Here is a 27,964-nt window from a genome sequence, read left to right as displayed (position 1 = left end):
TGCCCTTCCACCAGTCCCCCGCCACCCATCCCAACCTCCGTCGCGTTCTCCGCCACCACCACGTCTACCATTGTGACAGATCTCAAGGATAGTCCCTCTGCCTCGTTCTCGTCAGGATATCCTCACTCCGGCCTCCATGTTTAGCACCACTCCCAATTTCAGACACACCATCGTTGTCATTTACTCCCTCGGCACAGGGAAGTTCACCTGGTAGGGTTTAGTGGTCAATTCATAAAAAAATTATTTACAACCAAGCCCCCAGGGATCTCACAACTATGTGTATATTTAGTGGGATTTTTGGGCAATTAAATAATGCTTGTATGGGACTGTCTAGTAATTTTGCCTTTTTCATTGAAAAAAAGAGGTTTGGTTTCACAGTTAAAATAATTATGTTATAGTGAGTATTTGAAATTTTAAAAATAATAAAATTCATTTTGATTTGGACCAAATTCAAAGTCATTAGTTTTAATGTACTCTAATAATAGATTTGTTGCAAATCCAAATATCTCTTGATCTAAACACGACATAAGATTATTTGAATACTCCAACAGCTCATATACATAAATACATGTATATTTTAGTTTTATAAAACTTCGTAATTATACTTATAAATATAACATTTAGACCTGATGTTCGTTGCAAGAGTATCATAGAAAATGCACTAGACTGCAGAATGCGTACGGTGTAGAGTGAATATGTGGTTTTACACAAACTTTGCATGGGCTTTGGATTCAAAATGGATTAATTAATTAGTGATTTTTCGGCTTATTATTCTTTTTCTTCGTTTTATTTTAAACGGAGATTCTTTTTGGGCGATGATTAATTTATAATTAATTTGGGAATAGATGGCTATGGTCAAGCCCATACAAGGAGAAAATGTTAGACCCTCTCTTTGTTAAATCCACAAACCTCGACTAACAAACATTGATCTTACTAGAAGGAACAATGACCATCTAAGCACATGATCTTGGGTCTGAGTTCGTGTAAATGCCAAAAACAATTTTAAGATAACTATCTCCAATTGAGGTGAAATAAAGATTCATTTTTATTACCAATCAATTCGATTCATGAGCATTGCAAGATCGATAATGATATTGCCAGAGATTCTCATTAGGTTTGAACACAACAGGTTTGAACTCTGGAGCTGTATGTCCTGCATCTGCAATAATAATAATAATCACCACCACCACCACCACCACCTCATCCAACTATCCATCCAAATTAATATTCTTCAATACTTTTCTTTTTCCTTTTCATGCCTGGACAGTTGCAAATGTCATTCGATTGGAGTAAGTCCTTGCGTATCTATTACAAAGATAAATTGATTGCAATATAATTAGACAGCAGATAAAAATATATTATTGAAAGATTAAGAAAATAATTAAGCAGTTGTTAGTGCCGCAAGTTATAGAGAAATTTTTTGAGTTAAACGGGGAAAGTTAGAGAGAAATTAACAGTAAAGAAGTTCCATTGCCCATTTGTTTAAGCTTTTTTCATGATAAAAACATTTATTTTTTGGAAAACATATTTTGCAATATTTTATTATATTTTTTTAAAAATTTTAAAAATAATCAGAATTTTACAAAAAAAATTCTAATTATTTTGAGAAGCTCCTTTGAGTTTGAGTAGTTTCAAGAAATAATCAACAAAAATCCACCAAGGCATCATAAAATATAATAGGGTTAATAAAACTTTCAATCTCTCAAGTTTACCTCAGTTATCAATTTGGTCTCTCAATTTTAATTTTCATAAATTTAGTCCCTTATGTTTTCTTAAATTATTGTCATGTAGTCTTTTGAGTTTTAAAAACAAATAAATTGTTAAATTAATCTAATGTATAAAATTTGTTATTGAATTGTCATAAATATATATATATATATATAGTTAAATGAGAACAAATTAGCTCTCAAATGAATTTAATCTTTATCAATCTAGTCCTTTGCATTGCATGTTATTCTTTTGTTCTTTTTAAAAAAAGTTTAAGTCTATTTTCTCTTACCTAAATAATTACACTTATTTTTTTATTAATTTATATGGTTTCCATCATATTCCACTATTCATGGTGTGAGTAGATTTTAAAAGTATTATCTTTTTTAAAAAAAATAATAAGGATCAAATTGATAAAAATTGAAGTTAAGAGACCGAATCAATAACTAAGAGTCTCGAAAGACTAAAATTTTAATAATCTTAATCTAAAAATCACTTTATAACAATCACTTTTTATTATTGTAATCAAACATTAATTAATTTTATCTTTTATAAAATCTTTAAACTATTTCAAAATCACTTTTTTTTTTTAATCTTAAACATACATGTCCAACTGTACATATAAAATATATATATATATATATATAGTGTGAGCCACACGCGCCCAGCAACTTGGCCGTTGAGATGCCATGGCCTCCAGTCATGAATAATTCAAAGATCTGATCCATACTTGTGTTGCTAAGAAAGAACACGCGATGTCATGATCCCCACTGTACGTAAACAACAAATTATATTTATGACTCTATCATTAACCATATAATTAAAAAACCGACCAGATTCTCTATTTGATACTGATCAGTTGATTAAAACAACGGTACATACACATAAGTAAATTTCTGTTATCAAGACAAAAAAGACTAAAAAGATCGATAATGGTAATGAAATGGCATGAAAAGACATATGGAATTAAATCTGATCGAACCTGAATATCAAGGAACGAGAACTTTTGGCACTGAGATTTAAATGAAAATGAAAGCTGTCATTGATTTCAAACTTAAAAGGCATATTATGATTACAACGCGTCCAGTTTCTTCCAGTTCCCTGCAACACATGCAATCAGCACATAAAAACAATACCAAAAAAAAATTATTGTGGAGTCTACTTCTTACACTATTGGGGAAAAAAAACAAAAGAAGTTTACAACATATTTGGCTGAACCTCATGAACATGGAGTGCTTTGCGAACGCAACCATTGTTGGCCCAACGTTGAGCTTGCAAATATCCGTGTCTCGGTCACAAAGATCAGGGACAATGTTGAGCAATGACAGAGATTAGACAAAATCAATATGTGTGTGTACATTGTCATGGGTCCCATATTGAGGAGTCTCACTAGTGCAATAACGTTTATAAGTGTGAATAACTCTCCTTAATGTGCTAGTCTTTTGGATGAGCATTCCTTTTAAAGTTGTCCTCATAATGTTAACTCTTTCAATAAGAGTCCAGTGTCATTGAATGGGTTTCCCACGGAGGGTCTTTATCGGTACAAAACTAAATAAAGTGTTGTGGACTAAAGCCATGATGTTGGCTCTCGAAAAGGTGGTAAGCCTAACAAGTAAAGTTAAGTTTATAAATGTGAGAGGTTTTCCCTCTTAACATGCTAGTATTTTAGAATGAATTCTTTCTTTAAAAGGTGGTTTGGTATGTGAAAATAAATTTTTTAGATAAATTTTTTCCTCTCTCTCTTATTAATAAAGAGTATTTAATGAACTTGATTATATTGGTATATATGAGTACTTTTGTAAAAAAATGTCTTAATTAGTACAAAGAGAATAGTTGGATAGTTATGTTACCTCTTGGAATGATTGAAAATCTCTAAGTCATAACAAGTTATTTGTGTCTATGTTTCTGTACTCTCCTCCACAGTTTTGCTGTAATGACTGTTCTTGTAGAATCAATAATAATTCCAATATGTTAGCATCACAACTTTTTTTAAAATAAAATCATCATTTTAAGAACCTACATACTCATCAATGCATTATCTCGTAAAGTTCATCAGAGATCAGACCATTCCATGAGCAAAAGGGATTGCGTAATTTATTTCGTGCTTTGTTGTCACTGGATTCCCTAGAATGTATCCCTATCGGTAATATATAGAAGTTGAATTTGAAACCATGTCCTTTAATTCTTGAATTATACTGAAAAAATTAACTATTTAGTCCCCATACTTTTAATTTGATTGTAACTGTATATCTAAACTTTAACTCGTTCAAAACTCGGTTTATAAACTTTAAGTAAATACAACTCAATAATATCTATAGTTTTAACTATTTAGCATTAGTTCCTAAGCTTTAATAATAACTCCATGTAGGATCTTAAATTTATAGACTCATGAATAGTATGTGTACCTGAACTCAGATACTTAGTTGATCTCTCAGTAAAGAGAGAGGTGTATAGATTCTTCAGCCTATTTTTCCCTTTAGCCTTACCGATAATGGAGAATGATTGTAAGGGTCGTCAAGGAGACTCAATTTTTTAATACCACTGACGATTAAAAGGATGTAGGTTGCACTCTCTACTCAAATGGGATTATATGTGGCCCAACCTATCATAGAATACACATAGAAATAGGGCAATATCTGTTATGTGCTTAGTATCAAAACATGACTGCTTGTTTAAAATGTAAATTAAATATTCCCATTAATTAATTAATATCAACCCACATAACTATTGAGTTTCAACTGAGTCAAAATTATTGAGATTGAGTTGTACAGAGTCAAAATTTAAGAATTAAATTTTAACTAAATTAAAAATATAGGGACATATAAATTAATTTTCTCGATTACATATTATGGCACTAAGCTTGGTCGTTAATGTTAAAGAATTAAAAACAAAGTGGAGATTTATATATAGTTTGAAACCTGGTTATTTATTCGTGGTTGGACCCCATTTTCATTCGCTGAAACAGCATGTGCATGTGAATATATAGTCCTTACTATATTAATGACAAATTAATTAGATGAATAGAATACATAAATTTTGAGTTTTAATTTGTACCATATGAAATTTCTTGAAACAAGGCAGGGATAGGAATGCCAGAATAGGAATCACCAGACAGATACACTTCATGTGATAGGTATTCCGGATGATTGATCAACAACAACAACAACAACAACAACAACAACAATAAGCCTTTATCCCACTAAGTGGGGTCGGCTACATGGATTGCAAGACGCTATTGTGCTCTATCATTTATCAAACTTTTAGGAATATTATTAATTAAGAGATCGCGCTCAACAACTTCCAAGAGTGTTCTCTTAGGCTTTCCTCTACCTCTCTTAATCGAACTCAAAGTTATATGTTCCACTCTTCTCACTGGTGCCTCCCTTGGTCTTCTTTGTACATGCCCAAACCATCTCAACCGATTTTCTACCATTTTTTCCTCAATAGGTGCCACCCTCACTTTTTCGCGTACGTGCTCATTTCGAATTTTATCTTTACGTGTATGTCCGCACATCCATCGTAACATTCTCATCTCTACTACTCCAACTTTATACTCTTGCTGTCCCGTTAGAGCCCAGCATTCACTACTATATAACATTGCCGGTCTGATAGCAGTGCGATAAAACTTTCCTTTAAGTTTATTAGGCACCTTACGGTCGCAAATAACTCCTTTAGCTTTTCTCCAATTAAACCACCCAGCTTGAATTCTATGTGAAATATCTCCACTGATTTCGCCATCATTTTGAATAATGGCTCCCAAATATCTAAACTTTTCCACTTGAGGTATAATTTGATCTCCCAATTTCACTTCCAAATTATTGTCGAATAGTCCTTTACTAAATTTACAATATAAATATTCCGTCTTACTTCTACTCAGACGAAAACCTTTCGACTCCAATGTCCTCCTCCATAACTCAAGTTTGCAATTAACCTCTTCTCTTGTCTCTGCTATAAGAACTATATCATCCGCGAAGAGCATACATTTCGGAATTTCCTCTTGAATATGTTCCGTCAAAATATTTAAGATCAAGTTGAACAAAAAAGGACTCAGAGATGATCCCTGATGTAGTCCAATCTTTATAGGAAAATCCTTTATTTAACCACTAGGCGTTCTTATACTAGTTTTTACCCCCTCATACATATCTTGTATGGCTTTAATATAAGAAATCCGTACTTCTTTTTTTTCCAACGCTTTTCAAAGCATTTCTCTTGGTATACGGTCATAAGCTTTTTCCAAATCAATAAAAACCATGTGTAGATCTTTATCTTTACAATGATACTTTTCCATTAATCCCCTTAGTAGATAAATCGCCTCTGTAGATATGTTATAGCTTATTATTTGAACATTATATTAATATTTGTCATATAATAAAATGTTTTGATATATATAAGATAAATAAAATGTGAAGCAGCTTGGGTGAATATAATGTTCCTTCCTCACAAATTGGTGGGCGTGATGAATTAGGGTCCAATCACTCTGCTCAACAATTTCTTTTGCTTTGGTGTAACTGAAACCTGCTCCAATGGGTAAATCTACAAAGATAATACTATTTACCTGATCAAGTAAAAGCATTTATATAATCAATATGAGTATTGCTATTTTTTCATAATCAAGTTGGTTGTAATATGTAAATTTTTAACCCATTATTGTCAAGAAGATTTTTATAAAAAAAATTCCGATCGTCATGTCATATTATTATTCAATTTCAACTTTAAAAGGAGAATGCCATTTGAACCTTAGAAGACAATTCAACGACAATTACATCCTAACAAAATTTTTAAAAAAAAACAATGAGTTATAAATATTAATTGAGAAAGTGAAATTGTAAATTCATGAATCTTAATTGACAAAAAAATATTTAAGTTCAAAAAATAACTCTTAATTTGCAATTGCCTGGATCGATATTCACAGCTCATTTTTAAATTTTTTTTGTTAAGTAATTAATTATCATTAAATCAATATTTTGAGTATTAAATATCATTCACTCAACTTAAAATGACATTATTTCACTTGCCATTGGGATTGACACGTCATGAATATACACAACACCGAATCAAAATAAACTATGGGATCTAGAACATAAATGCTATCAAGCTTGCTAATGCCTACACAAATTAACTTAAAAGCAAGTTAGGAATTAATCCAATGCATATACAAGTAACCTTAGTCCACGATTGTGGCCTCAACACTAGGCTAGGCAAGCTCCCATTGTATTCTTGGTTTACAAATGCAAGAGGACCTATGTAACATACAAATAAAAAAAATTATTAATTACTGATCACTTGTGAGAAAACAAATTAAAAGGACTTCAACCCCATTTATGATCATCATTTTGATGAATAAGCGGATTGAACTTTAAGAGAATGAAGATGTTGACTATTTCAAAGGCAAGGCCCATCAATCCAAAGCAACCAGGACCCCCAGATAGCCAAAGAAGGATAGGATCATCTTCATGATTGTTCTCAGACTTGATAAAATAATAGAATGGAAAACTTGCACTTCTTCGGATTCCCCAATTCGCACGTACCTGACCAAGACATGTTTAATTATTACATTACTTTGGGCTTTTTTATAAAAAAAATATTAAGTTCTAATTAAAATTTAAGGATAATGAAACTTTTGGTCTCTTAAATTTGTTTTACTTATTGATTAATTTGGTCATTTAAATTTAATTTTTATTAATTTAGTTCCTTACACATTCTTAAATTATCATATTTATTCTTTAAAACTTAAAACAAAAATTAGCTGTCAAATCAATCTAATGTGTAAAGTATATTGATGACTTCACATATATGTGTAAGTTAATAAAAATAAATTAGTTCTCAAATCAGTCTGATTTTTATTAATCTAGTCCATTACTGTGCATTTTGTTATTTCGTTCTTTAAAGTTTTTGAGGTTTTTTCCTTACATAAATAATACTTTCACCTTTTTTTATTAACTTACATGGATTTCATCAATATTCCATTAACTGGGATTAGGGAAAAACAAATTATGAATTTGAAATAATGAAATTTCATAATTAGGGCAAACTTGTGATAAACTTGAGAGATCGAATTGATAACTAGAAAAACTAGTGAAATAAAATTTTCATTATCCTTAAAATTTAATCAACATGGACCTTAAATTATATGATCAAGAGTAATTTAAACTCTAAACTTGTTTTTAGTGTATTTTTACTCTTAAACAATTTCACTTGTGGTGGCAATTTGGCCCTGCGGTTAATTTCAAGTAAATGTCCGTTTCTCTCTCTTTGCATCTCTGTCTCTCTCCTCTCTCTATCTATCTCTCCTCCCTTGCTGCTATTGCCAATCCATTCACAACGGAACTCTCGAACAATGCACAATTGCCGACCCTTTCTTGATCAACAGAACGTTATAAGTCCAAGCAATTTTGCCCCATTGTTCATCTTCTTCATCTTTCCATAGACAATGATGCTCGTGCTAGGGTCGGGCTGGCACGTATTAAATTGACAATCAAGGATCTATGCATGCGAGGAAGGGATGTTGTCGACAAAACCACCAATGACATAAATATTACGACCCATGGCATCAGGGGCGGAACCAGTGTGGACTTGGAGTGGGGCCAAATTAAAAAAAAAAAAATCTGTACGTTGGTTTATAGTTTTTAAGTTTTTTAAAAACAATCTTGTTATCTGGAAAAAATTCATAAGATAATATCTATAGTTATAAAAAAAATTAAAAAAAATTATTTCAAGTAAAATAATATATTTTACATATTAGTTAGTTTTAGCAACATATAGAATATATAAAAATTATGTTTATAATGTACTTTTATATTTCTTTAAGTTTTTGTATAGTTAAACAAACATTAACCAATACTATAAGAAATTGAAATAATAAAAAAATAAACTTATTCAATACTTTTTAAATAAAGTTATTTTATACTCCCTCCTACCTACAATATAATTAAGCTATGAAAGAAGACTTATAATATTTTAAAAATTATGTAAATCTTTTCGACTGTACCCTCATATATACTAAATGTACTAACAAAATAAGATATTGTATTCACATGTGTATGTGTATGTCTATATATATATATATATATATATTAATTTGCGCAAGTATAATAGATGAACCCTTGGCCATAACAACCTACTCCCTTGGTATATATCAAATTTCGACAAGTTGGGGGGGCCAAGGCTCCCCTTGAACTACTCCTAGGTCCGCCTCATCATGGTAAAGGCATAAAGGTAGAAATAAGTTAGGTTAAATTAGGCTTTAATTAAATAGGCTTGAACCTATATAGTAAATCAAAAGTTTGAGACTACTATGAAACTTGTATAAGACTTTTTTCATAGCTCAAGCCTAAGCCTAATTAAAGCCTTGCTTGACCTAAAAACCTATTTAAAAGCCTACTCAAAAACAATCATTTTAAATAAGCTTGTATTTTAGTTTTAAGCATTTTAAATATACTTTAAAATTATTATAGTGTATAATATATAACCTAATTTATCAATTACAATATATAATAATTGAAAAGAGTTACCAATTATAATACAATATAACAATAAAGTAACAACATTAAGATTAATATATAAATTCAATATGATTGAAAATATAATTAAAAATAAAAAAATAGATTGATTAAAAATCAAATGATGAAATTGATATGTTTATGATATATTACATTACACACACACACAATGTGTGTAAATAGGTCAGTTTGTTAGATTTATAGGATGGGCTTTGAAAAAATAAGTTTAGCCTATTTAATTAAATAAGCCTGATTAAAGGCCTGAATTTGACTTACGTCTATTTAACAAATAGGTTATATTGGGTTTAAAGTAGGCCAAGACTGTCATATAACCACCCCTACATAGGCATATTCGACATAAGAGGTGTTCACGGGAGGTTCGGGTGTGAAGAACTGAGAGTGTTTAGATGGAGAGTGAACCATTAAAGATTACCATCGGGACAACGAGAATGGAGAGCCAGGTACAGAACGTGTTGCTTACAGTGAAGCAGAGAATGAGCATTAAAGATAAGCGATAGGGATAAGTGTTGGGAGCGAGGAACGCGAGCTATGCATGCAGTTCGAAGTGACATCGTCTGGAAGGGAGGGGACGAGATTTGGCGACAGCGGTTACGAGTCCGTAGCCGAGGACGATGACATTATTGGTGTCAGGAGTGTTGGCTTTGCTTCACACGCATATTAGATTACTGAAACAAAGAGCAGATACGATGGGATTCCTTCTTCGTGCATGTCTTCTGCTTTGGGTTCGCCTTTTCAGAGCAAAAGAGGGGGGAGAGGGAGAGGGAGAGAGAGGAGAGAATTCCGGGGCTGACCTATAAGGGACGTTTACTTGAAATTAACAGTAGGGGCCAAATTATCATGAGTGCAATTATTTGGATATTAAAATGTACCAAAAAACGAATTTAGGATTCAAATTGCTTCTAAGTATATAATTGAGAGTTCAAATTGTCACTTAACCCAAATTTAAATATAAATATAAAATATAACTTGTCAGTATAATGATCTAGAATGATAAATAAATGAGACAACTAGGGCAAACTGAAAGGACCAAATTAATGAAAATTAAATTAATGGGGCCAAATTGATAACCGAAACAAATTGACAGTGCAAAGATCAAAATGATAAATAAATGAGATGCCCTGTTTCAAGGTGAAAAAGGAAGAGGTCCATTGAAGCCGGGAAGAAACTCTACTGTTGAACCAGACGCCACAAGTGGAGAGAAAATCTGCAAAAGGGGAACAAATAGAAGCAGTACGATATGGCAATAAGCATAGAAGATAGATGCATTGTGATTTGAACTCAGCCTCGCCATTTTTTGTGACAAAAAGGCCTCTGTTTATCCAGTTGCCTCTTGAGCTTCTATACTATATATATGTATATCAGAGACATGAACAAGCCAGTAGTTCTAAATTCATTGCATATTTTAAATACACATGCTGTCTCCTTATTCTATAATTCATCGAATTAATTCCTCTGTCCTTTTTCTTTTTCATTTGGCATGCCAACAAATTAATTATTAATTAGTTTACTAATTCTTGTTAGGGAAATTGTTTTAGTAGAGAATCAGTGGTGTTATTACTTCCTTATTGTGCCCTTTCAAAATAAGTTATAATTAATTGGGTTAATTGCATGTGAGAGTATCAAAATCATATTAATGTTGGGATATTTTCAAAATGGAGAGATGTCTTTTGGAAAACTATGTCCTTATAAATTAAGAAGTTATGTCCTTAAATTAAATAATATTTTTATGAAAGGTTATATAGAGAGTTATAGTCACTAAAGTCATGTCTCTCTACTAAAGGCACCTTTAAAAGGTTATAAAAAATAAAAGATGTCACTTGGTGAAAGGAAATGTATCTCAAGAAAACTATACATATTAAAAAGATGTTTATTTTCATCAAAAGTCATTATAATAACTCTTAGTTAATATTAATTATTAAACCATGAATCGACATATGGATGTTCATGAATCAATATAAAGTTGATTGGTTTTTATTACTTAAAAGGTACCACTTCAAGACATCATTTTAGTATCTATAAATATCCCTCACCATCATTCATTTGGGACATCTAAAAAAAAAAATCATTGATTGAAACTCATTGCCTTTATTTTTTGAGTGCACTAGGGATAAAATAAAATTATCACTTTGTAAAAATTATTGTTGTCTTAAGTGCAAACTATACTAAAGAGTCTTCATTGTATCCTGAAGAAAATTTGCCATCAACCCAACTTGCACTTGAAAACTGGAATAGGTGGAGGCAAATTAAGTATCATATTTAAAAATATAATATATTTTGATTCTTTCAACATGTAATTACATGATAGTGTTTTCTCCAAAAATATCCACAATTAGGGGATGTAATTAATAAATTTTTCTAATTAAAATACCCTATTAAATGAGGATAAACATAAAAAGAGTGGGCAATTTTAAAGATAATTACCTAATTCATTGAGAAAGCAATTATATTTTATTTAAAAATGTCTTATATTACTAAATGGAGCAAGTATATTTAATCACAACCAAACACGATGGAATTGCATTCCATCACAATCACGATGGAGTTGGTTCACTTCCCATCGAATCATCTCCTAGACATTTTAGTCCTCACCATCACCATCGTATCTACCTTCACACGCCCAACATCATTCTTGTCACCATCATCCCCTCCATGAATACATTGAGGGTAACATTGCCATTTTTTTTTATTTAAGGATACCATACGCTCTTTATGCGGTACTTCGAGTACAAATTCACACACTAACCCCTTTTTTGTACCTTCACAACAGCAAACGTCATATATATGATTTGAGTAAGTTCTCCTTTATTTATATCAAATGTAAATAAATTTCTTGTAAGGGTAAATATCATTCATGGAATTATATATGCAGCCTTATAATCAACACATATATTATATACGGACATTTGATCATATAATTCAATGAGACACACACGCATATATAAAATAATAAAAATAGATTCAATAAAATGAGAGATTTAAGTTAGAACCTTCCCAGCAATTTGGTCATTGACATGTGGTGTTGATATGAAAGGACATACCTTGTCATGATCGCCACGGCAAATAACAGAATTTCATTTATTAAGTTTCCTTTTAAAATAAGATTTAAGTTAGTTTCCTTTTATTTATAAAAAATTTCGGTGATAATTCATCCAAATTAAAAATTAATTAAAATTAGTTAATATTGCCAATGTAAATTTAAGAACCAAACCAAATCAGATTATATGGTCAACCAGAGCCCATTAATGGCTCAGTTTGAACTCAAAAATTGTTTTTATGGTTGAGTTGCCATTGAGTTGAAAATTAAAAAGATTTTTAGAAAGAAGATGAGTCTAAATATAAAAAGGGTAATTTAAAAAAAAGAGAAAATTAAAAGGATTTTTGCACATATAGCCAATGTTATAGAATCAAACCAAGTAAACAACTCAACATTTATTATATTTTATATTATGATCGATTTATTATATTTTTCAATGATATATTATTATATATCAATGATAAATCCTTTAAAAGTTTTCAATTCAATGATAAACCTCTTGTATTAATTATAAATTTCTTATATATCAAAGATACATTTTTTATATATCAATATAAATCAGTCATATTCCTAAATTTTCAAAAATTTTATCCATATTTTTTGGGCACAAAATTTTTCTCGACTAGTGAGCCAATTTATCCAACTTTAAAATTAGACTATATTAAAAGTCAACTTCATTTTTGAACCTTTTATATTTATATAATATGATTCAAAACCATTTTTCTAGGAATTTGTTGACCATTATAACTTCAAATATTGATACTTTTGAACCTAACTCATGTCTAAGTTAATCAAGATTAATCTATATTTGATAAGTTATAAAATTATAATTTATAATATCATTGATTTATGGTTATATTGTGTTATTTTATTAACAAGACATAATGTGAATTTATTTCTTATAGATACATATATCTCTCATATGCATTTGATATTATTTTTACTTTAATTATTATGTTATCAGTTTTACATCTTGTCTAGTTTTTAAAAGCCAAGACTCGCTAATCTTTTTGGTTTTACATCCTATCATGTTTTTAAAATATTGATTATTGCCCTTAAAATTATTAGTCTTTGGAAAAAAAATATTACTACCTTAAATAAAAGGAAGAAGGACAATAGAGTCCCAAAATAGAAAATTTACAATAATTAGGTCACCAACAAAATTTTCTGAAAAATAAGTTATAAATATCAATTTAAATAACTTCAAACAAAGATCTTAATTACAAATTGAGAGTTATATTTAGATTTTAAATGTATTTTTTGTAATTAAAACTTCTAAATTTGCAACTATCTGAATCAATATAGTCACAATTGATAGTGCAGAAAATCTTATCAGAGATCTAACAGTCATAAAATTATTGTTTTGGGACTTGAATGTCATTGTCCCTAAATACAATGAATTCTCAAAAACTCTTATTTTGTTTCACCAACCAAACAATTTCTTATTTAAGATTATACATGCAAATAATATATATTTTCAAATATATATCTCTTCAATTTTATGAATACACACCCAAGATTTGATTTTTCTTCAAACAAATTTTACATCCTCGTGAGAGGTAATCCCGTGTTGATTAGAGAGGCTCATTAGATATCCACCTTTTGAGCATGGAAAGGCATTCTTCCGGTTTGAATTCTGGAGCTGTATGTCCTGCACCCTGCAATTATCGTAATTAAATTAGATGCATAAAATTTATTTTAACTGTAGTTATATTGTATGTTTTATTGAAAACGACAAAGTTACTTTTTTATTTTAATACCTTCACGGTTGCAAATGTCATGTGGTTGGAGTAAGTCCTTGTGTATCTGTTTCACAGATAAATAAATTGAAAACGCAAGAGCAAGTATTTTTATTAGAATTTTGTGTGTGTGTGTAATAAATATGAATGCAATAATATGAGAGATTAATTTAGAAATCTACCCAGCAACTTGGCCATTGACATGCCAAGGCCTCCAATCATCAACAACGGAGTAATTCAAAGATCTAATCCATGCTTGTGTTGCTGAGAAAGGACATACCATGTCATGATCGCCACTGCAAACAGCACAATTTCATGCATTAAGTCCATTTTTTTTTTTTTGGTTGAAAAGACAGAGATATCATTAATACGAAGTGTCCCAGTGCAACTGTAGAGGAGAAAAAGGATGGAGTCCGAATATAGGCCAGCCCAAACTATATGAGTAACAAATATAAGTTGGAAAAAAATATGAGTTTGATTGGGTTAAGCCCATTTGATCCATAAGTTAGCTAATAGGGCCAGAAAAAATCAATTGTTATTTGAGTGAAATTTTTTCAGCCCAACGTTATTTAGTTCCATATAATATTATCTTACTCATATCCCCAACTTTAAAAAAGAGGTTCTTTATGAGGGGGAAAACAATCAAACAGATAGGTGGCAGACGGAGGAACTAAATCCAAAAAAGAACACGAAATGACAGGGATTGGGGGTTTGACAAGCCAACCTCGAACGGACAGTCCCTTTAACAAAATGCTTAGCTATTCAATCATTAGCTAAGTAACAAAAACAAGGTTCGCAACTCAGATCCACCACCACCGTTGAAGCCAACAACTAAAACACAAGAAGAAGGTAGATCCTCATAATCTGCTATAAACTTTTCGCTAACTAAATTCCCCAAAAAGATGATAAAACTCCATAGCAACAAAGCAGCCAGCAAGTCCAAACTTTATTTTCTGGAGGTACCCATCTCATGTCGTACGTCCTTTGGTCTTGGTCCACTAAGCCTCATTGGATCAACACAACCATGCCAAAAAACACATATACCACCTGAACTCATGCATTATATAGCAAAGCCTATTTGATCTAATCTGTCTCGTGTCTCATGTCGAAAAATGAAAGGAATTGATTTTTTGTCTCAAAAATCATCTCCCCGTTCAGGATTGAGATGAGACTGGAACTTCTGAATAAAAGAGGCAAAATGTGGAAAAGAGACCTAATAACAACATTTACTAAATTATGTAACTTGCTAAATCCAAAACCAAAATAAAATAAGTACATACTGCAACTACAATTTAAAGTGAAAAAAAATACATGCTCTAGCTTTAACTGAATAGATAAAGTATTAAATATTAATAAAATAAAATAAAAATATAATAATATATTTGGATTGGGACAAAATGTTCCAATAGTGATCCTATGTCCCATTTCAAACATATTTTTGTTTTGTCCCACAAAGTCCCATCTTGTGTGTTTTCGAAGTTGGGATGAACTTGTTTTGGGATGAACTTGTCTCGACATAATTGGGACAAAACTAGGTTGAACAAGACACAGGCGTAACTAAAATAAATATATTATTCATTGAGTTTAGGTGATAATTCGTACAAATCAAGCAAATTAATGAAAATTAATTATTGTTCTCAATTTTATTACATCCTTTCAAAGAATACTACTACCTTAAAGACAATGAATTGTGACACAATCTTGCTAATGTGTCTCAATCCCTCTCTACTATAATTACTCATTATTATCCATGCCAACGGCAAAAAATTATCACTTGTTTCATGGAATTGACAAAATAATTTACAAATAGGACTATGAATAGATTTTATAAAATGACTTATAATTAAGAATAGAGAGCAATAGAAAACCCTAACCTGTATATCAAAGAACGATAACCCTTTGTGCTGAGATTTGCATGAATATAAAAGCTGCTATTAATTTCATACTTATAATTTATATCACTATTACAACGCTTCCAATATCCTACGGTTCCCTGCAAACACATAAAGTCAGCCGAATGAAGACAATTAATTATTTCAATAGAACCTACATGGAGTCCCTGCATTTACAAGAATGAATATATAATTATGAATAAAAAACTTTTTATAAGGCATTATGGAAAAACTCAAGATATGGCTATGTGATCGCACCTTTCGAACATGGAGTGCTTTTCGAACGTGATCATTATTAGCCCAATATGTTTCCTGAATATATCCTAGTCGCTATTACAGGGAAAATGAATGATGTTAAACAATATTAATGATGGAGAGGACCTACGTTAAACATTAATATTAATTAATGAATGGCAAAAACATTATCATAGAATTAATGAGCTAGCTCTCACAAACGTACATTGTCGATGGATTGAAAAGTTTCCTACGCCCATTGATTTTTTTTTTTAAAAAAAAAGAGTCATCAGTGAAAAATCAAAAGACAATTCAGTTTTTCTATGAAACCGATAAAATTCACTACGAGTATAATTGAAGGCGTAAAGGATAAGTCATTTTCCTTAAACCTAACATTTCCAATAAAACTTACAATAATTCCTTCCAATCCAAATTATAGGGAAAAATGCTTTCTCCCGATTTGTGACAATAAAATTTTTAGATGTGCTAGAAACACAGAGTCTCAATATAAATAAGAGTTCCCAAGCTCCCCTACCTTTGTTTGCCCATATGCAAAGATGTAACAAATGATAAGAAGAAAGTAGTTTGATTTGTGGTATAAAGCTATAGAGTTATTATAGAACAAAAAGAAGATTGAAAAGAGGAACTAAATCCTAAGCATAAGGTAATATTAAAAATTTTGAGTAACAAAGTGTCCAAATTGTGTCCCGTTCGTCTTTAATTTGTTCCCTATTTATATTGTACATTTGAGTTTGTTATGTTTGCAAAACCAAGAGTCCTGATACTTTGTGTTGAAATATCCGCTCCTGCTAGGCACAGTCTCCCAAGATTCAGGGTACGTCCAAGTAATGGTCACACACAAATAATGATCCCCCTAAACTTAGTTGTCCCAAGTTTTAAAAGTCACGTTCCTTTGATGACTCAATACTTATTTAGGCTGGGAGGTCTCCTTTTAAGTGAATCGGGCCTTGTCTTAGATGATGGCTTACTGGGCATGATGTTTCCTCTTTCATAATTTTGAGCTATTATGAAATGTAGCTTCATTTTAGGTCCAAACACTCTCTATACTTGATTTAAAATATAAGGCAAAAATGTAGTGTTTATATTTTCTCAGTCCTGCCACTCCCTTTTTTATTGTTAGTCTTATTACATTTTTTGGGAATTGCGCATTTTTGTTATCGATGGCTCATTCTGCTAGACACTTTATTTCATTGGTGACATTAATTTTGGTGAAGCGCAAAATTAGAAGTCAAATGTTTTTCTACAAGTTTAAGGAAACTAATAACTACTAATCATTGAGAATCACAAAGTTGTTAACTTTGGTTTATATTACTCCTTCCAAACTACTACTTCCATTCCAAATTATAAGATACTTTTAGGAAAGATTTAACGTTCCAAAATATAAAATACTTTGATAAAAATAAGGTCATTAATGATACTTTTTTAATATTACTCTTCTCATATATTATTTCTCTTCAATATTCTTTTATTAATGGAGTATTAAATGAAGGACATTTTTGCAAGTTTATATTTTTATCTTAAAAAAGTAAGGTTGTAAAGTGTATTTAATGAGCTTTATTGATATATAAGATTTTATCTAAAAATATCTTATAATTTGGGACGATGAAGTATAATATAAATCATAGTTAATTAATATACATTTATAAAAAAAAGGTTGATTAAAATCTTGTTTTCCTAAAAATTTGACTTATTTAAAATAAACCTCATTAATTACTCAATAAAATAAGTGTATAATTGAAAAAAAAAATAGATATAACACATACCCAATGTCCAATATATTTGGACCAAGCAAATCTTCTAGAAAATAACTTATATTCATAAGATAGAGAGAGAGAGATTTTTTGGTCTTGTTTATCAGTTATGTTTTTAATTTTTTATCACAAATTTTTTCTTTTACCTTCCAATAAATGTTGGTGAAAGAAAGTATTTCATCCGTCTCAAATTATAAGATACTTTTAAAAAAAATTGGCATCTCAAAATATAAGACATTTTGATAAAAAATAAGGTTTCATTAATTATACTTTTTAATATTACCCTTCTCATATATTCTCTCTTTAATATTGTTTCACCAATGGAATATTAAATGAAAAGCATCTTTAAAAGTTTATAGTTTTTGTTTGAAAAAATAAAGTTGTAAAGTATTTTTAATGAGATTTATTAGTACATGTGATTCTATCTAAAAATGTCTTATAATTTAGAATGAAAAGATTATATGCTATTAAAGTATGTATATTTAATAAGGATAAAATTAAAAATTTATTAAATTTTTAGACAAAATAAATGAGTTTTAAGATTTTTTTTCCCCCAGTGAAGTATGTTGATAGTTACTTACATTCAAGACCGGATGAGTAACACACACCACACACACACATTTCTCATAAAGATTGTACTGTTGGAGAGGAACTTGATTAATATGCAAAAGAGTTACCCGACATTTTGATGGAAAATTATTGGCCTTCACTTTCTGGGTTAGAGATCTCTTCATCAAGGAATTTCTTGGTAACAGCACACGCAGATTATCATAACCACAAAAGGCAGGTTCCAAAATCATAGCATGGTCGATTTCTGCAGTTAACTGGAAAGCCAAAGACATATTAAAGCATAAAAAATTATCGAATGAATTTTATTTTTTAAAAAAATTGTGAGAACAATCCATATTGGTTAATTACCTCTTGGAATAACTGGAAATCTCTGAGACATAACAAGTTCTTGGGGTCCATGTTTACGTATTGTCCTTTACAATTTTTCTGTAAGGACTGTTCTTGTAAAGCCAACAATCAAATTTATTAATTCGATAAATCATCACATGAACATACAAACATGTTTTTATCCCCCCACCCAAGAAAAGGAGGGGAAAAAAAAAACACACACACACACTAACCAGGGCATTATGATATGAATTACCTCGTGAAGTTCATCAGCGATCAATGCCATTCCATGAGCAAATGTAATTAGATAGTTTACTTCAAGTCTTGTTGTTATCGGATTCCCAAGTATGTATCCCTGTAATAAAACAATATTTATGTTCATAATCTCGATCCATTTTTGTGAGAAAAAAATGGAAATTTAACCTGGATATTTATCAAAGGCTGGACCCCATTTTCATTTCCTGCAATAATCATAGCAAAATTCAGCCATTAGATCTGGCATCCACGCCAACACATACTGTGTATGTGTCCATATATATTATCTATCGTGAGTACAAATTAAAAAAAAATGCTTATCTTAAAAAATTAGCCTATTATGTAAAAAAGTCCCTCATACTTATAAATATCACTTCACAAGTAAGACTCTCTGTGTGAGATTCATAACAATGCTACCCCAAATAAGAGTCAACATCCTGCTCTTGCCAATTAGAATCTTCAATGGATAGTCCCTTTTGTGATGCCAGCTTTTAAATAAAAGTACTAATATTATGAATATAAGTTTAAAAGAAAAGCTCATCCCTTGTTGGATAAAAGAATCTCTTACACCTATAAATCTCACTTCACTTGTGAGGTCATGAGTCTCACATCAAGGAGTCCAAGTTAATTAACACTCTCCATTTCAAAATAATTATGACTCCTTGGGTAATTTTCAGGAAAACATTAATTATATTTTAGTAGTTTTACCCTTTATAAATGAGAAACATTTAATTTAAGTCATCACAATAAGAAATGTATTTTAGTACTCCTCCATTTAAAAAAAAATGTAAGATATTTTTAATCAAATGACAACCCTAATAAATTATTTATTTGTCTTTATTCAATATTATTTTTCTTTGTTTGCCCTTATTTAATAGGGTGTCTCATTTAAAGGTGAAGAATTGAATTGTTTGTTTATTAGGGATATTTTTGAAAAAAAAAAATCAATAATTGCACCCTTTTTTGGCTAAACATTAATTACACATTAGAAAAATAAAATATCTTATATGTTTGAATATCTAACTTGAAAAAATATCTTATATTTTTTAACAGAGCTATGAAATACTGATACTTCAAATTATCTTATGTATCATATCAGTATCGTATCCGATACTAATATTTGTCAATACTTCTATGATATATATCCATATAGTATCAAAATATTATTTTTTTTTAACTTTTGATACATATGTAATACTTCTAAATTGCAAGTTAATATTTTAAAGCTAATACTTCAAGGCTATTTTAAAAAAATTAAATTTTCTTAAATATTGCAATATTAATTTTTTTTCTAATATATTACTATGATTTGATTTTAAAGCCAAAGATTAGATTTTCCTTAACAAAATAACTTTTAGATAGAATAAAAGGGTAAATTAAATTATAAAAATATAGGAATATGATCTTTTGACATATAAACCTTAAGTATAAAACTATTAGCAGAGACTAAGTGGTAGACAATTAGGTAGAAATAGAATAAAAAGTATAATTAATGGTTATGTTTTGGTTGGTATTACTATAGAGAACTATATATGTATGCTAGGTTGTATATTTTTTAAATTAAAATTATATTTTTAATCTTTATATGATTTTTTTTATAAATATACTTGCACACATCAGAAATGTATTGTATCCTATATTTTTTTAAAATAAAAGTATCAACTCATTGTTTATCAGTATCTATGCAACATAGACCAAGAGTAAAATATAATTGTATTTTGTATAATTATTTATGTTTAGACCATTTATTAGCTTTCTTAATTTATGTACACAACTTTTGAAGTGACAAGATTATTTTGGAACGGATGGAGGAACATATGGAAACTCAATTTGGTAGAGATCAAACACACAGTAAATAGTACAGAACAAATTATGAAGTGTTGTCATACCATATGAAATTTCTTGAACGAAGGCTGGGATATGAATGCCAGCATAGGAGTCCCCACACACATACACCTTATGCGATAAGTATTCTGGATGATCCATTAGCCACTACAAAAATCAGTGCTTATCAGCATATGTTATAAAATAATTATTAAAGGATAAATTATGCTTCTTCCCTCGGTCCTAATTTGGATTTTCATTTTGTCCCTAGATATATATGTCATGTTTCATATTTTAAGATATAATTATTTCTTATTTTCAATACTGTATCTGTATTATGGAGAGCGTTAAGTAGTAATTAAGATTTAAAATAGTATGACAATCAATGCAGAACAAAACTAGAAAGAAAATTCTTACATGGTACATAATTGCATTTTCCATGATATATGTATTATTTCATAGGACAAGTAAATAGGATCGGAGAATTGACTTTCCTAAATTTTGTGGTACGTGCTAATATTATGTAATCTTTGATTGAAATAATAAAAATTTATTAACATGAGTATATGACTTATAAATAAAACCAAAAAAATTACTCTCTCTTCTTCTTTTTTATAAATAGGACTAAAAGGAGTATCCCAATATTTTTTTATTTTGTTAAACCCAAATTACACAGAGGACATAATGGCAAAGTCTGTAATTTTTTGATTATATATAAATTTTTTTGTAATTTTAATACAGTAAGATTTATGTACTTAGCCTTAAAGCAATTAGGAGAAATTCTTATATGAATCTAATGCACCTCATCATTCATACTCCATCTAATAAAAAAATGATATTTAGATTATATTAAATATAAATTGATTATGCCATTAGCGATAATAAGAGAAAGGAAATGCAAAAAAATTAAATAAGTATTTTATTGTAAAGATAAATTCATCAAAACTAATAAAACATAGGATTTATTTTATTGAACTGGTACAGTTTCATTGGATGGCGGAGCATGGATGATGTAATGTACCGGGTCATTAGCCTTAATTATATACTTAATGTATTTAATTATATCTAATCAAATCATGACAAGTGAATTTTAATGTGTTAATTAAATTAATAACAAGAATTTATTATAGAATAAATAATTTATAAAATATGCATGTATCTTAATTTAATTGGAAACTAGCACTACATAAATTAAAATTAAGTACATAATAAGTTTTCCCCTTTAGTATTTTAATGTGTACCCAGCTTAACTACCACCTCATCTCTTCCTTATTATTACCTGTGCAAGCTGAGTCTCGAGTGGAATCCTTTGAACTATTCTAATAGATCATCACTAAATGAATTATTTGATTCGTAAGCTTGATGATAACACGTTAAATAAAATAATTAATAAGCAGGTCATCATTGTTGACAATTAAAAAAAAATGAGTTAGGAAGAATGTACCTTTCTTAGAAACTGATAAGCATGGTGAGCTACATCCCAGTCACCTGATTGATTAGCAGCTTCTGTTTTGGCGTATGAGAACCCTGCTCCAACGGGCAAATCTGGAAAAATTATACTCGCTGCCTAATCAACCAAAAAATTTTAATTTAAAAAGCACCCCATTGAAAAATAAAAAAGATTGAAAGACATTTTGGCCCCTCAATTATTTCCTCATGAATGTCTGATATCCTAAATCCTTCTTTTTTTTAACAATTTAATATGCTAAACTTATATTTGATACATGGGACACTCTGCCGTTAAAAATTAACTTTAATGGTTAGTTAACCTAGAAAATTACAAAAATGATTGCAATAATTATCGAAAAATACCCAAAAAATTACAGATAAAAACCATATAAAAAATTAATATCAATTAAGCCCTAAAATAAAGAAAACAAATATAATAATATTTAATTATTTATTGATATTGTTGCCAATGATTGTGATCCATTAATTACCCAATATCCTGATATTTAAATATAATTTAGGAGATTTAATTTGTATTAATTTTCTTAAAAAGTACTTATGAGTAATTTTTTTGGTCTTTTTATATAATTTTGAGGTTATTTTTTTTAATTTTCTAGATTAATTAATAGTCAAAGTTAACTTTTTAATAACAATCTTTGCACCATTTTTAAATATTGAAAGGAGAAATTGCACCACATATAATTTAAGACATCAAATGCACTTAAACGAATAGTTGAGGAAAAAAATGTTTTTAACCCAAAATAAAAAAATATGAAAAGATTATAAATAGGTCCTAACTAATAAATTAATCACTTCTCAATTTTATTTACATGTCAAATTGTGTATTTATTATTTTTCTTTTTTTGTCAGATTTAAAAGTAGTTATAACTATACTTAATTTGTCTTGGAAACATATCACATTTTCAACATTTATATATTCTGGACGTGAATTAAAAAATATTTCACTTTTTTGTACAGATAAAATAAATACTTCCTCCATTAAAAAATATCTTTTAAAGAGTTAGATGTTTAAAAATGTATGATATTTTTAATCTTTTAAATATAATCATTATTTTTTAAAAAATAATATCTCTATTAATGAATAACTTTATATTTATTATAAATATGTAATAGAAATAAATATAAAAAAATTAATTTAAAAATAAATGATTATTTTATTAAAAAGTAATATTTAATTAAAAATATTTTATAATTTTAAACAGAAGAGTATGTTTTAAATATTTGGACGATATACACGGGGTGTTGCCTAGGTGAGATAAGGACATGATTTCTGACGAGCGATAAATAAAAGTAATTAGCAATTTTATTTGAAAATAAATAAATATAAATATAATATGACCTTGGTCCATGATTGAGGCCTCAAGACTAGGCTAGGCAAGCTCCCATTGTACTCCTGGTCTACAAATGCAATTGGACCTACATTATTGATAAATGACACTTGTCACTGCTGATTCGATCTTGATTTCCAGAAACATGAACAACTAATAATAGTTAATTATTACAAACAGGAAAATTAATCAAATTACATGGTTAAGTATTTAATTAATTAGTTTAGTTTCGTTTAGTAGTTTACCAATTTCACTGGCAAGACCCACAAATGAAGTGCATCCCGGACCACCAGAAAACCAAATCAAGAGTGGGTCTTCTTGAGGATTGTTATCTGACTCTATAAAATAATAGAAAACCTCTACTTCTGATGATTCTCCCACTCCCACATACCTGACAAAATGTAATTAGTGATTAATTTAGTTGTCAAATTAGAGCTAGAAAATGGTTTTTTTTTTTTTTTTGGTTAATACAAGGCCACCGGTAAAAATCCATGCAAAAAGACAATAGATCAAGCGACATAATACAAAAGGTTTTTACGCTCGGGCAAAAAAATATAAAATATTTTATTATCTAAACTATCACGCGTCACCTGCTGAACAAGCTAATTGACATATTGATTTACTTCTTTACATATATGTTTGAACGTTGAAAACCTACTTTGCTTGCAAGTTTTGGCACCATCGTTCCACACAAACTGAAATTATGTACTTCCTCCATTTGGTATTACAAGTCATTTTTAACTATTTTATACTCTCATACATTAATTAATCAATCAATTAATTGCATTTAAAATAACACATTTTTTATTTATCATTATCTAATAATTTTTTCAATTAGTAAGCCTCATTAATTACATCATAATTATACTCTTATTACATGTTATATAGGAATGCCTTAATAATGTTTAAGTTTATTAACAGACTCATAACATACCCTAAATCTTTTAGGTCGCTATTGGCACAATAGAATGATTTCAAAGTGTACTACGGTTAGAAAGGGGGAGGGGGGGTGAGAGAGAGAATTGTAGTGAGAAAGGCACAATTAAATGATTTTAGTTTTATTATAAACTAAAAATTATTGTTTTCTTAAAATTATCTTAACACACGCGTTATATATATATATATATATGTCAAAGCCAATCATGAATAGGTGTTTTTGAAAATGTCCAAATTACACCCTTGTACAAGTTAATATCAATTATACACGCAAAATTATAGTTATACATCTTTCTTAAACCACTATTAATTACCTAATTTTTAATTTAAATTTTCAATTATAATTTTTAATAAAATATCCAAAAATTATATAAACTCACAGATAATGTTTTTTAGTCCATAATTGATTTTGATGTGAATAGAGATGTTTGGATTTTTTTTAAAAATAATTTTATCTTATAATTGATTTTGGCATGTATAATAGATATTTCCTCCCTTCAAAAATATAAAGCATTTTTAACCAAATTTTATCCCTCAATAAAGTAGTTACCTACTTTTAAATTAACTCTATTTTTTCATATTTACCCCTATTAAATACTTATAATAAATATAAAATCATTATCAATAGGGACACTTTAAAAAAAACAATGATTACACCTCAAAAAACTAAAAATGTTTTACATTTTTGAATATCCAACCCCTCAAAAAATACCTTATATTTTTAATAAAGGGAGTATTTGTATTTTTTTTAAAAAAACTGGTATGTTTGGATTTTAGTTGGATAAAAATAATTAAAAAATTAATTAGTATGATTGATCTTAATTATTATTGATTATATTATAATGTGATCATGTTTGGATTTATTTACTAAAATTAATTTTGATAAAATTAAGGATGTTTGGATGATTTTAATCAAAATTAATTTTATGTATCTAAATTATCAAAAAGGAAATGAGTTTTATATTGTAAATATATTAATTTTATATTCATTTAACAGATATATATTGATTATTTTGTGTAACTATTTAATTAACATGCGTATATAATCATTAACAATATAAATTTTATTGTATTATTAATAAAGTATATTAAACAAATCAACGGATACTATAGCAATATAAAAAAAAAAGAAATTGACAATACACACAAAGCAAAAAAGAGGGGTAAGCATATAAAAAAAATACACTCCATTTTGTTTAAAAATGTAAGACATTTTTTAAAAATTAAATATTAAAAAATATAATGTATTTTTAATCTTTTAAAGTATAATCATTGTTTTTTTAAATATTCCTATTAATAATGACATTATATTTATTATAAAGTATTTAATAAATATAAATATAAAAAATAAAATTAATTTAAAAATAAATAATTATTTTATTAAGCAGTAAAATTTAATTAAAAATATTTTATATTTTTTTAATGAAGGGAGTATATCTTTGAAAACCTATGCACAGATCTATATGCATATTTAGGAGCTATAGCTTCAAATTTCTGACCACAATTATTGCCCCAACAAATATAATTGATATGCAAAAGCCAAAAGGCAACTCGTGGGTGATGATGGAAAATAGAGGGTGATATGAAAAATTAAATAAAAATGTTGACAATGAAAATTGTTTAAAAAAAAAAGAGTAAATGATCCACGGCGTTATGGCTTTTAAAAGTAGTATTTGCTTAGTGATCTATATGGAACGTTTGCATTCGCTGTTCATCAGCTCATCAGCCCAAATTAAAGCTGATTTGGGCTCTTCAATTTATTTCAAAAATGATCTGGTTCATTTTAAATTAAAGTTAGCTATTTTTAATATTGAATTCATTAAATAAAAATAATAAAATTATTAAAAAATTAATGTTAAATCTGTACTATTCAGAGCATATCTAAATAATTAATTTATAAAAAATATAAATTTTTTAATAATCAAAATTATAAAAAAGTTTAATATTAAATTAAATCATCCAAATTAAATTTGTACTGCCCAAAATATATTTGAATAATTAATTTGCAAAATTACTCATTGATACTTGTTAGATTAATGATAAACATAATAAAAATAAAAATCTTTAAGCCTGAACAATAAAGATCTCATCAAGGGTGATGAGTAATCTAGTGTTCATTTCCTAATGAGTACCGAAAACAGCTTAGAATTTAATATTAATTTTTTATAAATTTTTATTTCAATAAATATAATATTAAAAATATCTAAAAATTAGTTTATAATTAACGGTAAAAATTGAAATAAATTGAAAGCTTAGATAAGCCTTTGGCTGTTGAGCTTGATGAAGGCGGTTTGCCATGCATGTTTGATTGATAGCCTCCCAATGGAAGACTACTATTTATGACCTTCCAAACACACATGAAGGTTGACTTCTCTCACATTCTTTCTTTTCTTGAAACTCTGCTCTTTCTACAGACATGGAATCGTTTCGCCATAAACGACTTAAAATTTAAGCAGTTATAGAGTGTGTGTGTGTGTGTGTGTGTGTGTGTGAACAAGCTAATTGAGGTGCAAGAATAGGAGACGATGAGATACCCAGTTTGGAGTTGAAAGGGAAGGCGTCCATGGAAGCCTGGAAGAAACTCCAGAGTTGAACGGCAAGTCACAGGTTGAGGCCAAATCTGTGAAAGGAGAGCCCAGAGAAGCACTGTAATATTGATGTTGGAATCCCCATAGAAGACAGAATCACTGTGTTTGGAGCTCACCCTCGCCATCGATATGTGTGTTTGCAGCTCTGATTCACTGCCTTTAAATATCTGCAGAATTGAATGAGAGTAGTTTGAGGTGGGGTCCCTCAAGGGGAATAAATATGTTCAAGGTCCAAAGTTTTTTGCAGGTCCAAGGTCTTTATATGGAATTAAATCTCTTGGCTCAATTACTAAATGCCATTGATTTATTAAAAAAAATTACCCCCACCGCACCCGTCGAGGAATTCAAATGGTGATCAACTATACATGCCAAGGAATTAAAGGGTTTGAACCCATCATTCATTGGTTGTCCAATCCCACTATTCAACCACCAAATCGTTTAAGATAAATATTATTCTTCTGCTTTATTTATAAGATACTTCTAACATATTTTATCATAATTAAAAAAAATTTAAAATTTATTAACTCTATTTAAAAATTTAATAATTTTTTAATTTTATCCCTATTAAATATATATATATATATTTTTTAACAATACATTTTCTCTTTTAAAATTTAATGGAGGTCAAATGGAGTCATATATTGGTTGTCCAGTCCTATTATTCAACCACCAAATCATTTAAGATATGTATTACTCCTCTCATCCTATTTACAAAATATTTTTAACATGTTTTATGATAACTAAAACAAACTTTAAAACTCATTAATT

General features: G+C 29.0%; 1 pseudogene; it reads right to left on the bottom strand.

The window, feature by feature from the left end:
- Positions 1 to 82: 82 nt before the first annotated feature.
- LOC129297518 (serine carboxypeptidase-like 13) lies at positions 83 to 27,321 on the bottom strand (annotated as a pseudogene).
- Between the last annotated feature and the right edge of the window lie 643 nt (positions 27,322 to 27,964).

The sequence above is a fragment of the Prosopis cineraria genome, unplaced genomic scaffold, assembly GCF_029017545.1.
Source record: "Prosopis cineraria cultivar Desert tree isolate PC_DT_omini unplaced genomic scaffold, ASM2901754v1 PC545, whole genome shotgun sequence".
Lineage (NCBI taxonomy): Eukaryota > Viridiplantae > Streptophyta > Magnoliopsida > Fabales > Fabaceae > Prosopis > Prosopis cineraria.
This window is presented reverse-complemented; position numbering and strand designations above follow the sequence as displayed.